We start from the raw sequence: 13,218 nt of genomic DNA, 5'->3' as shown, positions 1-13,218 counted from the left end.
GTGTGTGAATGGGTGTATGTGTGCGAACGTGTGTGAGTTTGTGTATGTGAGAGTTTAATGAACCTGTTATCCACAGGCAGGTCTTAACTAGTATGGCACAGGTCCAGCCTGTCTCATCTTTTTTGGAAGGTCCAGCGCTCGGCCGTAACCCTTCTGTCTGTTTGGACTCTCACATACATTCGGTTAATCATAGAAAAACGAGAACAAAACTTTTTAGCCCCTTAAATTCATAAAACAGACATGGTGCAGTTATTTCCATTCTAGAAAATAAGAGTAATCACCACCATTCCTATAAATTCTGGATATTCTAACAATCTGAATCTTTTTTAAATGTTCGATGAAGCCCTTTGCGGTTCTGTTTAGAGACTCAGCTGATCATAAACCAAGTTTTGCTCTTGAACCAAGCTTCTAAACTCTTCACCTTTTTCATTTCTCAGTTAGTATTCACTTTAAAACTGATTAAAAGAAAAATTAAATGAATGCCTATCAACAAATGTGGGATCTAAACTCTAGTGCTTTCTCTAAAATAATTTCCTTTCTCAATTCAGAAATGTGTGTGTGTAAGTCACAACACCCGTGACACCAAAACGGCTTTCTTTTCTCTCTTTTCTCTACACTCTGCACTGTGAGCACACACACCAAATCAGAAAGGCTTTTTTCTCTCTTTTCTACATTATGGACTGTGGGGACACAAAACCGCTCTCTCTCTTTTTTTTTTTGATTGTGTGCCAGGGCGTTGTCTCACGTATTAGATTATGCTTAAGATACGAATGGGTTTATCAGTCACATCAGAATCAATACATACTGATCCTCCCGTAATAAAATGGTCGGATCTTATCAAACACACTTTGTTTCTTGTGACAAGTCAGCGAAACAGCGTATACACGTCAAGACACTGAATCAAGTTTGCCACAAGAACTCATAAGTTTGGCAGTATTGCTCTGCCGTCAGCAATCATACACCCATTTTATTTTCATGAGACATGTGCAGGCACCTGTTCATCTACTGTTCTATCACTATGAATTAGTTTATCTATTATCAATAAGGATACTTCTATAACTACTATCAAAGTATGTCCGGACTTCTTATGTTGTCAGTTGCTATATATGAATAAGTGGGTTGCTACTGAAAAGCATTAAGCATGTCACACAGCCCAAACATATAACATTTCAGGACACACCACACAGTTAACAACCACAGTGAAGCATGTCAAAGCCCAAACATGTAACATTCAACAGGACACTTACACAACACATTCAAATCAAACAGTCAGACAACATACAAGAACATATACCCCAGCCGGCATTGCTCCCTGCCTATTTTCCTACAACTCACTATGTGTGCGCACACCTTTATTCACAAACTCTTCAACTTATACTCTTTTACCGAAGCTGCTACAGCTCGATTGGCCAAATACCCTTAGATCCTATTTCGGTGAATTTGACATCTGCCTTGTATGTAACAGATTAGCGGTTTAGCAGTTCTAATTTAGTTTGAGTGAAGGAAATCATTTTATAGCAAAATCCAAAATCGTGAAGAACTCATGAAAGTAAGCTTATTCTCGGATTCTTGAAACTTTAGATTTGCTCTTTCTTTTACTGCAAAGTACAACGTTGAGCAGCACTAATGAGTTGTTTCTATTTTTGGCAGGCTTTACCTTTGCGGGTGAAGCCCTTTCTGTCTGTGCAAAAGAAATCTTGTTACTGTGCAGAGTGACTTCTCTGAGTAGAGTCGCCTTACTTGTTGCGACTGTGCCGATGTTCGAAGCTGGAGTGCAAAGTTGTTGCTTGAATGGTGCTCGCTGGAGCGTGTGGTAGTGTAAAGTTATACCATTTAAAAGGGCTGAAGAGTGCTCAGTGCAGCGGGTGGGCGGAGGTGCAAAGTGACACTATGGCCATAAAAGAACACCGCTACAAGTGCGCATTGTGCCAGGAAGGGCCCTCGGACGTGAACCAGTGGACAGTTATCGCTTCTCGGCCTTTTGGCTAAGATCAAGTGTAGTATCTGTACTTATCAGTTTAATATGTGATATGTCTATGCAAGGACTACATATTAAATGGATTTTTATCAATAGGAGTTGAAAAAGGAGCTTGCTCCGTTCACTCCAAGCATCGACCCGGTACTGCAGTGCCGCTGGGAACGGTGCGCTCTCCTCTGCTCTTGTGAAAAAGCAAACAGCGGTGCAGGATGGAAGTTTCTTTAATCTGCTGAGAAAAGAGAGTGAATGCGAAGCAGACTTTAACACGGCTCTGGGAGCGAGCCGAGTGCGGGCTAACCAGGAGAATTGCTTGAAAGAAACGCGACACCGAATGAGCGGTCAGAACAAAGCCTCAATACGGTGTTCCTGTGGTGTTTTTATAAAATGCGGTGTAAAAAAAGGTGTGAATGCCCCATAGAAAACTAAAAGGTGGAGCGGAAGTGTTCGGCTGCAAGAAGGTGTGAATGTCCGACTATATTTGGTGAAAAGCAGGTGAAGCAAGGTCTGAATGCCCAACCTTACATCATCAAAAGCGAGATCAGAGGTTTTTGGCTGCAAGAAGGCCATAGTTTGCCAAAAGCGGGTAAGGTGCGAATGATCGGCTAAATATCAACAAAAGTGGGGGCGGAGGTCTTCGGATGCAAGTGGGTGTGAATATCCCACCATACAAGTATGGTGGAGAGGAAGCTGTGAATGGCCGACCATAGTTTGCAAAAAGCGGGTGAGAAAAGGTGCGAATGTCCAACCATACATGATCAAAACAGGGAGCGAATGGAAAGCTATAGGCCGATCACGTTGCTCTGTGTGGACTACAAAATTGTGGCTCGAGTCCTAGTTGGTCGTCTTCGGAAGGCTCTACCTCATGTAATCCATGAGGATCAGACGTGTGGGGTGGAGGGAAGGCTAATACAGTGGAATCTGGGATTGGTGAGGGACTGTATTCATTGGGTGGAGGAGCGGGGGATCAATATGAGTTTGGTGGGGTTAGATATGGAGAAAGCGTTTGACAGGGTGAACCACAGGTTTCTTTTTGCAGTTTTGGAGAGGATGGGATTTGGGCCCCGTTTTATAGAGTGGTTGGAGATCATGTACAAGGGGGTGGGGAGCAGAGTTATGGTGAACGGGCACTTGGGTACAGTGGTGGCACAGAGAACTGGGGTGAGGCAGGGATGCCCACTCTCCCCGCTGCTCTTTGTGGCTTACATGGAGCCGCTGGGTTCGGTGGTGCGGGGGGACCCGGGTGTGGTGGGTCTGCACCTTCCTGGAGCAGGTCCGGACAAGTTGACAGTGATGCAGTATGCGGATGACATGACCTTTTTTTTGACAACAGAGAGGTCGGTCACACGGCTGTTGAAAGTGGTGGAGAGTTTTTCAATAGTGTCGGGGGCCAAGGTGAACTTAGGGAAGTCCACCATTAAGTTTTTTGGACCATGGGCTGGTAGGGTGGGAGGCCTAGCTGGTCTGCCCCAGTGCCAGGGCCCAGTGAGAGTCCTGGGGGTAGAGTTTCAGGGAGAAGGGAGTGCAGCATTAAATTGGGGAAGGCGTCTGGCTGCAGCCCGTTCGCGGATGGGGCTGTGGAAATCCCGGCAACTTTCCTTAAGTGGTAGAGTGCTGGTTTTGAAGGCTGATATTTTGCCATTTTTGGTATACCTAGCGTATGTTTTTCCTTTACCTCCTCAATATAGGAGAAGTTTCATGAGAGATGTTTTTTCCTTTGTATGGGGGGGGTATGAATATGTGAGAAGGGAGTGGATGTACCAGGAAGTTCGGATGGGAGGGAGGGGTGTGCCGGACATCCCACTTAAGTTGGATGTGGTTTTCTTTTCCTTTTTGTGCAGGTCTGTGCAACAGACCAGTGGCCATCATTTTCAGGCACTTTTGCTGTTTTGGTTGTCATTCCCCTTCAGGAGATTGGTGTTATGGGACAATCGAAAGCCAAAGGGGGATGTCTTACCCCCGTATTATAGGCAGGTGGTATGCTGGGGGAAAAAGCACCCAGAGTGTCAGGAGGGGGACCTGTGCTTCAGTCACCGGCGCCTGTACAGGGCTCTGGTGGAAAAAAGGGGGCCGGTGGGGGTGTATGGGGTGGGGCAACAAGGGTGGGTTTTCACACAGCAGAAAGGTCTCACAAACAGGGCGAGGGATATAAATTGGCTCGCCTTACACAGGAGGTTGCCAGTCAGGGAAGTTTTAAATAGACACGGGTTGACACGGGGGAGTTTGTGCCCAAGGGAGGGGTGTGGGGCTGATGAGACAATTGAGCATGTGTTTTGGGAATGTGGGTTTGCAACAAAAGTGTGGGTTGAGTTGGTTCTTTTTTTTCCAAGATTGGGGTCTTTAAAGTATGACATGATAATGCTGGGCTTGGGTTTAAGGGGGAAAGGTAGGGAGGGTTTTCTGTTATGGTTGGTTCTGTCTATGGGAAAGGTGGCGCTGTGGGATGCAAGGACGGCGTTGATTAAAAACAATGTGGACTGGCAGGTGGGAAGGGTGGTGGCAAGGGTGAGGGCAGAGATTGGACGCATGAGAAGAATGGAGGAGGAAAAGTACGGGTATCACGCTGCAAGAGAGCGATGGAAGACTTTATTTTCATGAGCGGGTAGTGTTTCTTTGTGGTTGTTTCTTATGTTTGTATGGTTTTTGTGTCGGACATGTAAAGCATTGCTTTGATTGGTTTGTCATGTTGTTCTAAATGTTTCTTGGAAGTTTTGTAATAAAAAATAAAAAAAAAAAAAATCTGTTCTTATCAGTTTAATGTCTGATATGTCCTCTATGCGAGGACTACATATTAAATGGATTTTTATCAATAGGAGTTGAAAAAGGAGCTTGCTCCATTCACTCCAAGCATCGACCCGGTACTGCAGTGCCGCTGGGAACGGTGCGCTCTCCTCTGCTCTTGTGAAAAAGCAAACAGCGGTGCAGGATGGAAGTTTCTTTTAATCTGCTGAGAAAAGAGAGTGAATGCAAAGCAGACTTTAACACGGCTCTGGGAGCGAGCCGAGTGCGGGCTAACCAGGAGAATTGCTTGAAAGAAACGCGACACCGAATGAGCGGTCAGAACAAAGCCTCAATACGGTGTTCCTGTGGTGTTTTTATAAAATGCGGTGTAAAAAAAGGTGTGAATGCCCCATAGAAAACTAAAAGGTGGAGCGGAAGTGTTCGGCTGCAAGAAGGTGTGAATGTCCGACTATATTTGGTGAAAAGCAGGTGAAGCAAGGTCTGAATGCCCAACCTTACATCATCAAAAGCGAGATCAGAGGTTTTTGGCTGCAAGAAGGCCATAGTTTGCCAAAAGCGGGTAAGGTGCGAATGATCGGCTAAATATCAACAAAAGTGGGGGCGGAGGTCTTCAGATGCAAGTGGGTGTGAATATCCCACCATACAAGTATGGTGGAGAGGAAGCTGTGAATGGCCGACCATAGTTTGCAAAAAGCGGGTGAGAAAAGGTGCGAATGTCCAACCATACATGATCAAAACAGGGAGCGGAGGTGTTTGGCTGCGACAAGGTGTGAATGTCCACCCATAATTAATGAAAAGCGGGCAACAAGTAGGTTCGAATGCCCAACCATACATCATCAAAAGCAGGAGTGGATGTGTTCGGCTACAAGAAGGTTTGAATGTCCGAGCATAGTTTGTAAAAAGCGGGTAAGAAAAGGTTCGAATGCCCGAACATACACCATCAAAAGAGGGAGCGGAGGTGTTCCGCTGTAAGACGGTGTGAATGTCCGACCATAGTTGGTAAAAAGTGGGTATGAAAAGGTTCGAATGCCCAAATTCGGCTGCAAAAAACTGTGTTCGACTGCAAAAAGGTGTGAATGTTCGACTAAATTTTGTAAAAAGCGGGTAAGACAAGGTGCGAATGCCTGACAATGTATGATCAAAAGCGGGAGCGGAGGTGTTCAGCTGCAAGAAGGTCTAAATGTCCATTTTTAATTAATAGAAAACATGAAAGAAAATTTTCGAAAATCAATTCGCACATGATCATAAGTGGGAGAGGAGGTGTTCAGCTGCAAGAAGGTGTGAATGTCCTACCATAATTGCTGAAAAATGTGTTAGAAACGGTAAGAATGCCGGACCATACATCATCAAAAGAGGGAGCGGAGGTGTTCCGCTGTAAGACGGTGTGAATGTCCGACCATAATTGGTAAAAAGCGGGTAAGAAAAGGTTAAAATACCCGACTGTACACAATCAATAGCGGGAGCGGAGTTGTTCAGCTACAAGAAGGTGTGAAAGTCCGACCATGGTTTGTAAAACGCGGGTAAGACAAGGTGCGAATGCCCGACAATGTATGATCACAAGAGGGAGCGTAGGTGTTCGGCTGCAAGGTCTGAATTTCCAACCATAATTTGTAAACACCGTTGAAGAAAAGCCTCGAAAGCCCGACTATACACCATCAAAAGCGGGAGCAGAGGTGTTCAGCTGCACACAATCAGGTTTTTGCAAATTATGATCTGACATTCACACATGCTTTTGATGATGTATGGTTGGGCATTCGCACCTTTTTTTACCCATTTTTCAGGAATTATGGGTGGACATTCACACCTTCTTGCAGCTGAACACCTCCTCTCCCACTTATGATCATGTGCGGTTGGATATTCGAAAATTTTCTTTCATGTTTTCTAGCAATTATTGATGGAAATTCAGACCTTCTTGCAGCTGAACCCCTCTGCTCCCGCTTTTGATGGTGTATAGTCGGGCTTTCGAGCCTTTTCTTCCCCGGTTTTTACAAATTATGGTTGGAAATTCAGACCTTCTTGCAGCTGAACCCCTCTGCTCCCGCTTTTGATGGTGTATTGTCGGGCATTCGCACCTTTTCTTACCCGCTATTTACAAAAAATGGTCGGCCATTCACACCTTCTTGTAGATGCTTGGAGTGAACGGAGCAAGCTCCTTTTTCAACTCCTATTGATAAAAATCCATTTAATATGTAGTCCTTGCATAGACATATCACATATTAAACTGATAAGTACAGATACTACACTTGATCTTAGCCAAAAGGCCGAGAAGCGATAACTGTCCACTGGTTCACGTCCGAGGGCCCTTCCTGGCACAATGCGCACTTGTAGCGGTGTTCTTTTTATGGCCATAGTGTCACTTTGCACCTCCACCCACCCGCTGCACTGAGCACTCTTCAACCCTTTTAAATGGTATAACTTTACACTACCGCACGCTCCAGCGAGCACCATTCAAGCAACATCGGCACAGTCGCAACAAGTAAGGTGACTCTACTCAGAGAAGTCACTCTGCACAGTAACAAGATTTCTTTTGCACAGACAGAAAGGGCTTCACCCGCAAAGGTAAAGCCTGCCAAAAATAGAAACAATTCATTAGTGCTGCTCTCCACGGAAGTCTTTAGTAAAAGGCGAAAGACTTGTACATTATGAAGAGAAACCAGTGTACTGCGGGGCAGGGCATCAGGCTAGTTGGCATAGCCACCTTCCCCATGGTGAGCTTTGCTTGGTTGAGACGCTTGCTCCCCCCCCTTGCTCCTCGGCTGACCAAGTAGGAACAATCGGGCCCTATTCGATGGCTGCCTTGTCTTTTACTCTGTGCAAAAGACAAGGCAGCCACAAACAACACGGGAACACCGTATTGAGGCTTTGATCTGACTGCTCATTCGGTGTCGCGTTTCTTTCAAGCAATTCTCCCGGTTAGCCCGCACTCGGCTCGCTCCCAGAGCCGCGTTAAAGTCTGCTTCGCATTCACTCTCTTTTATCAGCAGATTAAAAGAAAGTTTCATCTTAGGCTCCCTGAAACTTCCATCCTGCACCGCTGTTTGCTTTTTCACAAGAGCAGCGGAGAGCGCACCGTTCCCAGCGGCACTGCAGTACCGGGTCGATGCTTGGAGTGAACGGAGCAAGCTCCTTTTTCAACTCCTATTGATACAAATCCATTTAATATGTAGTCTCGCATAGAGGACATATCAGACATTAAACTGATAAGAACAGATACTACACTTGATCTTAGCCAAAAGGCCGAGAAGCGATAACTGTCCACTGGTTCACGTCCGAGGGCCCTTCCTGGCACAATGCGCACTTGTAGCGGTGTTCTTTTTATGGCCATAGTGTCACTTTGCACCTCCGCCCACCCGCTGCACTGAGCACTCTTCAGCCCTTTTAAATGGTATAACTTTACACTACCACACGCTCCAGCGAGCACCATTCAAGCAACAACTTTGCACTCCAGCTTCGAACGTCGGCACAGTCGCAACAAGTAAGGCGACTCTACTCAGAGAAGTCACTCTGCACAGTAACAAGATTTCTTTTGCACAGACAGAAAGGGCTTCATTCGCAAAGGTAAAGCCTGCCAAAAATAGAAACAACTCATTAGTGCTGCTCAACGTTGTACTTTGCAGTAAAAGAAAGAACAAATCTAAAGTTTCAGGAATCCGAGAATAAGCTTACTTTCATGAGTTCTTCACGATTTCGGATTTTGCTATAAAATGAATTCCTTCACTCAAACTAAATTAAAACTGCTAAACCGCTAATCTGTTACATACAAGGCAGATGTCAAATTCACCGAAATAGGATCTAAGGGTATTTGGCCAATCGAGCTGTAGCAGCTTCGGTAAAAGAGTATAAGTTGAAGAGTTTGTGAATAAAGGTGTGCGCACACATAGTGAGTTGTAGGAAAATAGGCAGGGAGCAATGCCGGCTGGGGTATAGGTTCTTGTATGTTGTCTGACTGTTTGATTTGAATGTGTTGTGTAAGTGTCCTGTTGAATGTTACATGTTTGGGCTTTGACATGCTTCACTGTGGTTGTTAACTGTGTGGTGTGTCCTGAAATGTTATATGTTTGGGCTGTGTGACATGCTTAATGCTTTTCAGTAGCAACCCACTTATTCATATATAGCAACTGACAACATAAGAAGTCCGGACATACTTTGATAGTAGTTGTAGAAGTATCCTTATTGATAATAGATAAACTAATTCATAGTGATAGAACAGTAGATGAACAGGTGCCTGCACATGTCTCATGAAAATAAAATGGGTGTATGATTGCTGACGGCAGAGCAATACTGCCAAACTTATGAGTTCTTGTGGCAAACTTGATTCAGTGTCTTGACGTGTATACGCTGTTTGGCTGACTTTTCACAAGAAACAAAGTGTGTTTGATAAGATCCGACCATTTTATTACGGTAGGATCAGTATGTATGGATTCTGATGTGACTGATAAACCCATTCGTATCTTAAGCATAATCTAATACGTGAGACAACGCCCTGGCACACAATCAAAAAAAAAAAAAGAGAGAGCGGTTTTGTGTCCCCACAGTCCATAATGTAGAAAAGAGAGAAAAAAGCCTTTCTGATTTGTTGTGTGTGCTCACAGTGCAGAGTGTAGAGAAAAGAGAGAAAAGAAAGCCGTTTTGGTGTCACGGGTGTTGTGACTTACACACACACATTTCTGAATTGAGAAAGGAAATTATTTTAGAGGAAGCACTAGAGTTTAGATCCCACATTTGTTGATAGGCATTCATTTAATTTTTCTTTTAATCAGTTTTAAAGTGAATACTAACTGAGAAATGAAAAAGGTGAAGAGTTTAGAAGCTTGGTTCAAGAGCAAAACTTGGTTTATGATCAGCTGAGTCTCTAAACAGAACAGCAAAGGGCTTCATCGAACATTTAAAAAAGATTCAGATTGTTAGAATATCCAGAATTTATAGGAATGGTGGTGATTACTCTTATTTTCTAGAATGGAAATAACTGCACCATATCTGTTTTATGAATTTAAGGGGCTAAAAAGTTTTGTTCTCGTTTTTCTATGATTAACCGAATGTATGTGAGAGTCCAAACAGACAGAAGGGTTACGGCCGAGCGCTGAACCTTCCAAAAAAGATGAGACAGGCTGGACCCGTGCCATACTAGTTAAGACCTGCCTGTGGATAACAGGTTCTTTAAACTCTCACACACACAAACTCACACACGTTCGCACACATACACCCATACACACACACATTCTTGAACTTGCTGCACTAGAATTGTAGTCTGAATACCTTTATGCCAAACAGATTTGCTTTGCCAAGGGAAGTTTTATAAATGTTTATTGTTTATGTTTACAATATATAAACTAGCAGAATAATTAATTCATCCTCCTTGTCCCTCCCACCCCAGAGAGGGCAGCCAGAGACTGGCTGCAATAGGCATCCCCGCTACCTGGGACCCAACACAGGGCAGGAGGGACTGATGTCCACCAGGCTCGGGGCCTGCAGTCACCATATTCCGGGAGCTACTGTACCCCCAGAAGGAACCCATCCCGCCCCACCCCACTCAACCCAACCCCATCCCGGAGGACCTCTACAAAAACAAACAAACAACAACAAAAATCAAACAAACAAACAAACAAATCACCCGGTTACACCAGTCGCAGCAGCCCGGGCCTGAGACCCACCATCACCCAGAACCCCCCAGGCCCCCCCCAACTGGGGAAAAGCACACCCCCATACAGACCCCCTCCTCCTCACCGCACGCCCCAACACCCTAAAAAAAACAACCACCTGCGGACACCTTGGAGTTCCCAGAGCAACAAGGCCGGCACCAGGACCTGCACCAACCCACGCATACTGTGGCATGTCCAGGGCAACCCAGACCCCCCAGGCACAGGCAGGGCCCCGCCCCGGGCGCAAGGCAGCGGCAAGCCACCAGGTCCAGGCCCAGCTCCACCACCCACGCCAGAGCGGCCCGGTCACCCGGTACAGAGCCAGCAGCCACCACCCCAAGGCCCCTAAGGGACCCCGCCCCACACCGCAAGACAGCCCCACTCGCAAGCCCCCAAAACTGCCCTCCAAGCCCGACACACAGTCCCCCCCAACAATGACCAACCCGGTCCCCACGACCCGAGAGACCACCAGACGCCCGAAGCCACACAGCCCCCCCCAGCACACACCCAACCGCCCAGAGCGATTTCTAAACTGGTTAATACACAGATTGTTCTTCGCTTTCCAGTTCATGAGAATAGTTTTCTTTGCTATACATAACACTGTGAGGATCATGTGTGCTAAGCTAAATTCCACGTTGATGTTGTCTAAGTCACCCAGTATGCACAGTGTGGGGCATGCAGGAATGCTACACTTTAGCCATGTTGACAGGTCCGCACAGACTTCAAGCCAGAACTTCTGGACAGGCGCACAAAACCACAAAGCGTGTGCATAATCATCAGGTGTGTTATCTGTGCAATGTGAGCAGATGTTTGAGTGTGTTAGACCCATCCTGAACATCCTTTGTCCTGTATAGTGTGTTCTATGAAGAATTTTGTATTGTATGAGCTGTAAATTAGGATTTTGAGTCATTCTGAAGGTGTTCAAACATATTTGTGGCCAGAAGCTATGACTAGAACTGATGGATAAATCTGCCTCCCATTTTGAGGACGGTAGAGACATTGTGTCATCTATCTTAGACAATAATTTATATATTTTTGATAGTAGTTTTGGGGTGCAGATGCTTAGAAATTCTGCTACCCTAATTGGGAGTTGTAAGTCTGGTTGGTGGAGGATATATTTCTTTGTTATTATAGACTTAAGTTGTTGATATTCTAGGAATTTATTGCTGCCTATCTCATGTTGTGATATGAGCTCATCAAATGAAATAAAATGTCCATTTTGGATTATATGTTCCAGATGTTTGATTCCTTTGATCTTCCATAGAGTAAAGTTTAGCATTTTTTTGTTTTGCAGGATGTCAGGATTGTTCCAGATGGGTGTAAGCTTACACGGGACAAGTGAAGACTTTGTTATTTTAAGAAATTCCCACCAGGCTGTCAGAGAGGTGCTGATGTTAATGCTTTTGAAACATTTGTGATTTTTTACGTTTTGACTAATAAGTGGCAGGTCAGAGATTTACAGATTATCACACAATGCTTGTTCTATATTTATCCATGTTCATCTATTGGGCTAGGTTTAAACCATTTTGATATATACCGTAACCTATTGGCTAAGGAATAGTGCTGAAAATTAGGTAAATCTAATCCACCACTGTCCTTGGTCTTCTGTAGGGTTTTTAAACTAATACGCGGTGGTTTGTTTTTCCACAGAAATTTGGAGATGCATGAATCTAGTGACTTAAACCAAGTAGCAGGTTGGTTTTATGGGGATCATTGAGAACAAATAGTTAACTTTTGGTAGTATCATCATTTTAATGGTTGTAACTCTCCCCATAAGTGATATAGGTAAGGACTTCCAACGAGAGAGATTGTCCTCTACTGTCTTTAATAATTGCACATAAATTAGCTTTGTTAGCTCTGAGAGCCTGGAGGAAATGTTTATGCCTAAATATCTAATATTTCCTGACTGTAAAGTGATCGCAGGTATATTCTGGACCCTACAGTTAATGGGCAGAACTGTGGTCTTAGACCAATTGATAGAGTAGTCAGAAAGTGCTGAGAATTTATTTATGAGTGTGATCGTGTGAGTGAGAGACGTCTGTGAGTTCTGAAGGAAAAGTAATACATCATCAGCATAAAGACTTATTTTATGCTCAATATTTTGGGGTTGGATGTCTTTAATATTTCTATCTTGTCTGATAGCAGCTGCTAAAGGTTTGATGAAAATAGCAAAAAGTGAGGGAGAAAGTGAGCAACCCTGTCTTGTACTTCTCTGCAGACTGAAGCTTGGAGAAGTTTGATCATTTGTCCTGACACTTGCATTTGGGGAGTCAGTTATTTTCTTGTGAGGAGATAAGAGGCTTTAATAATAATATCTTGCAAGAGAGAACAACACAGTACAGAATACAGAGTTGCTCTGACCACTGAAGCAAAAACACACAGTTATATTGCCCGCTCATCACGTCATCTGTTTTTGGGTATAATTGATTGTTCTTCTAACTTTCCTCCCCAACCATCAGTTGAGGTTACCCAGACACACTCGTAAATACCAGCCTAACCCTGTCCCCCCTAAAGTGCACCTATCTCATTATAACAAGCCCACCATTGTAAAGAGGAATTTAAGAAAACAGGGCAGGGTGGTACCTTGCAGCTCGGTCATTTGCAGGTTATACACAGTAACACTCAATACAATGCATATAAGAATTATTTTCCATTACATTCCTCCCTTTTGATTATAATAATACCATTATATTAATCAACCCAAAAGAAACAAGGAAAATAATAACTTTATCTGTAAAACATCAGCCTGCATTTGCACACAACGTGAGTTTAAAATGCAGGCATCATAGTAATAAAGGGTCCAATGATAAACAATCAAAACATGAACAATTAAACATGATTATCTTCATCCCTCTCTAAGTC

At 44.3% G+C, this 13,218-nt stretch overlaps 3 non-coding genes and 2 pseudogenes across 3 annotated transcripts; 2 read left to right on the top strand and 3 right to left on the bottom strand.

Moving 5' to 3' along the window:
* The first annotated feature begins 1,965 nt into the window (after positions 1-1,965).
* On the top strand, positions 1,966-2,153 carry LOC140286194 (U2 spliceosomal RNA). The gene has a single exon (XR_011911071.1). It is a non-coding gene; the product is annotated as a U2 spliceosomal RNA (small nuclear RNA).
* Positions 2,154-4,666: 2,513 nt separating this feature from the next.
* On the top strand, positions 4,667-4,867 carry LOC140286202 (U2 spliceosomal RNA; annotated as a pseudogene).
* Positions 4,868-6,822: 1,955 nt separating this feature from the next.
* LOC140286198 (U2 spliceosomal RNA) lies at positions 6,823-6,990 on the bottom strand (annotated as a pseudogene).
* A 275-nt stretch (positions 6,991-7,265) lies between these two features.
* Positions 7,266-7,379, bottom strand: LOC140286218 (U5 spliceosomal RNA). The gene has a single exon (XR_011911081.1). It is a non-coding gene; the product is annotated as a U5 spliceosomal RNA (small nuclear RNA).
* A 397-nt stretch (positions 7,380-7,776) lies between these two features.
* Positions 7,777-7,966, bottom strand: LOC140286223 (U2 spliceosomal RNA). Its single transcript, XR_011911085.1, has one exon. It is a non-coding gene; the product is annotated as a U2 spliceosomal RNA (small nuclear RNA).
* Positions 7,967-13,218: the final 5,252 nt, after the last annotated feature.

Source organism: Leuresthes tenuis, unplaced genomic scaffold (assembly GCF_036924035.1).
Source record: "Leuresthes tenuis unplaced genomic scaffold, fLeuTen1.0.hap1 SCAF_77, whole genome shotgun sequence".
Classification (NCBI taxonomy): Eukaryota; Metazoa; Chordata; class Actinopteri; order Atheriniformes; family Atherinopsidae; genus Leuresthes; species Leuresthes tenuis.
Note: the sequence above shows the minus strand (reverse complement) of the source record. Positions and strands in the feature narration are given on the sequence as shown.